The following is a 3,072-nucleotide window of genomic DNA, read 5'->3' as shown; positions in this document are numbered from 1 at the left end:
CCGCCAACCGCAAATACCTCGTGGGATACCGGCGAGGCCTATTCCCCCACCTTCCTATGTGCCTATTGTAACACCCCGCTATTTTCCGAGTAACTTATAGGACGTTATTTTTCTATTTTATTTATATTGGGATTAAGTTGGAAAATTAAGTTGGATATTGATTTAGAAATAAAATATTTTGAACTTTTGTGAAGCAAATCGGTTCGAATTTTAAAAAAATAAAAGATTATATTAAAATCCGATTTCAATTTTTCTTGGACTTGGCCCAACTTATGACTAACTCTTGCTAAAAAAAAAACCCCTCTGCTTCTAGTTGCCTCCCTACGTTACAAGTTTTACAACTCTTGTTTCTATTTCCTCATCCCTCACTGCATCCCTCCTTGTTCTCTGCCCTTCCTCCCTATCTTTTCCTCTATTTCTTCTTTTGACCCAACACCAGATATGCCGACTCTCAATCTGAAGCTCCGACAATATCGCTCTTTGCACCCCTCTTTTGTATTACTTCGTGTATAGATGGTAAGTATTTTACCTTCTTTTAATTTGATCAGTTTTATGAACCGACTTCGTAAACAAGTTTTGTGAAATAGCTAATCTAAGTTGAAATTTTTAATGGTATTGGTTGGGGCATAAGTTAATATGAGTGGATTTGATGAGAATTGAAGTTGTCTGATTTGGGTTTATTGGAGGAGTGTGCGGTAGTGTCTGGGCTATTATGTCGTGTCGAGAATGTCCGAAATAGGTGCGTAACATTGTCAATTCGCGTTTATGGATTAAAATTATTGTTAAGATGCTTGGTTACTAATAACACTTATGTCTTAGTTCTAATAACACTTCTGCAATATTACCCGTGTCCTTTATCCGTAAGTTTAATATTGGTGAAATTGGATCAGATTTTAGTATCTGGAGAAATGGAGTGTGAGTTGAGTTGCTCCTTTTTCACGAATGAGGAAAGATCAAACATATATGGTTGACTTTTGTCTTTGTTTCAACTGTTTTTGTTAGGCAGAGGAATGGTGTTTAGAAGTTCTATTGTTTGTGAGATTGGTTGGTATACGGATGATTATAGGGAGCTTGTCAGTGGCCATGAGATGATGAACTGATGATTAACAATGAGTTTGGCCCTTAACAACATGGTACAATATGGAATAGTTGGTAATCGGATATATTTTCTATACTGGTAGCTTGTGGTTTCGAAGTAAAGGAAGTTGAGTTGAGCTAGCTTGGATCGACCGTTTTGAGAGGTAAGGACTTTTACCCTTTTTAAAATTAAGAGCATGTTCGGTTTAACATTTAAAGAGTTTTTATTTACTTTTGGCAACGATGAATTTATATTAGCTTTTATGAATTTTTAAATATTGTTTTATGTGACCATGGGTCACCAGTTGGAAATTATTTGGCGCAAGCCGTCTTGGTGATTATGTAGCAGACTCTGGGAGTTCTGTTGGTCTAGCAGGTTTTAAGGTGCGTCTGAGACGTCCCTGGGAGTACGTCCCGAAAATTGAACTCTTAGCCCGAGTTCCATTTGGGTGGGGTTTGACCGGCCCCCACTCGCTAGGCGGTTAGACTTTCTCCTTTGGCAGCCTCATCCTACTGACTGCCCAAATGTGAGAGATGCGCATTCTTATAAGTCTGACCAAGCACAGGTGATACCTCTAGACCGTGTCAAGGGTAGGACCTTGGCACACAGGCGGTGAAAGTTTTGGATTTTTAACGGTTTAATAATTGTTATTGGATTTATGATAATGTTGGTTTTGGAATATAGTTCTCTCTTACTTTGATTTTTGGAGCCCTGTAAATTTTATAATATTGTTCTATGCATTTGTCATTTCTCCTTATTTTTCTTAAAACTCAGCTTTGCTGACGTCCTTTTGTTTTGGGCCGTTCCCCCTATGGAACCTGTACCTATTTGTGATTTTGGGTACAGTTGATAGGTACACTTCAGAATGCTGCATGGGTGCATAATGGATATGGGGAGTAGTAAGAGCGTGGAAGGATTTTGAATAAAGAACTCCGTCTCAATTTATTTATAAGCACTTATGAGATTTATTTATTTGGATTTTATTTACTGTTTTGGATTTTGTAAGATTTAAGACTTCCGCTGCAACGTTTTATTTAATGGTGATTTCAGAAATCGTTTTGGTATTTATTTTCTCTCTCTTTATATACCTTGCACTTGGCTACTTGGCATTGTAGCTAAGTGTGGAGTGACAGCTCTAAATTTTCTATATCTAGTTTGCATTTTTTTTTTGGTCGCGAAAATTTAGGACTGTTACAGTTGGTATCAGAGCTAAGGTTTTCGAAAAAAAAAATAAGTTTTACAAAATTTGAAACAGTTTGAGAAACAAAATGATTTACGTATTTCAAAAAGAAAAAAAATGAGAGTGGGGTAGTATTGGTCCATTGCATATGCATGCTTGATTTATTGTTATATTTGTACTTATTGTTATACTATTACTATTAGCATGTGAGTATAATTATATTAGCCATTGTCATGACAAGTGAGTACAAGCCTGGTTGTCGTGTATATCGTCGCCATTATCTTGGAAGTATTTGAAGGATCAAGTTATGAAAATGATTTACGTATTTATATCCATTACATAGATCTAGGCATTAGGTAACGGTGAAATTTATTAAGTGTACAGAAGTATATTTACCGCATAACTTTGTATCATGTTACATTAAGCTCTTACAATAGTGTGACTTAGTGGAACGTGAAAAGTTGGGCTATAATGACCCATGCGCTAAATAATCTCAGTTTGCCTTTATAAGCCTATGTAAAGAGTGCTTAATACCTTGTACAATTGTATTAGTCATTTGATTCCCTAATACACTTGTCATTTGCAGAGATTATAATGGTAAAATACATGTTATTTTCTTAGTAGTCCATTTAAACATTCTAGAAGAAGTACTTCTATTATATGTGGAAATAAAACTATATCCGACGTGAGCAAGTGAGCTTATGATTAACTAGTTTTACGGTAACTTCGGATACTCCGGATACTCGAACCTATGTATACAGTGGCTGGGAATCACCTTAACCTTACCCTTAAGCACCGATTAATGGAGCCATAT

The 3,072-nt window shown here is 36.2% G+C and overlaps 1 long non-coding RNA gene across 1 annotated transcript; it reads left to right on the top strand.

Moving 5' to 3' along the window:
* Positions 1-311: 311 nt before the first annotated feature.
* Positions 312-2,165, top strand: LOC141645992 (uncharacterized). The gene is made up of 3 exons (XR_012545257.1): positions 312-516; positions 1,003-1,241; positions 1,925-2,165. It is a non-coding gene; the product is annotated as an uncharacterized LOC141645992 (long non-coding RNA).
* Positions 2,166-3,072: the final 907 nt, after the last annotated feature.

The sequence above is a fragment of the Silene latifolia genome, chromosome 3, assembly GCF_048544455.1.
Source record: "Silene latifolia isolate original U9 population chromosome 3, ASM4854445v1, whole genome shotgun sequence".
In the NCBI taxonomy this organism is placed as follows: Eukaryota; Viridiplantae; Streptophyta; class Magnoliopsida; order Caryophyllales; family Caryophyllaceae; genus Silene; species Silene latifolia.
The sequence above is the reverse complement of the archived record's forward strand: the minus strand, read 5'-3'. Positions and strand labels throughout refer to the sequence as shown.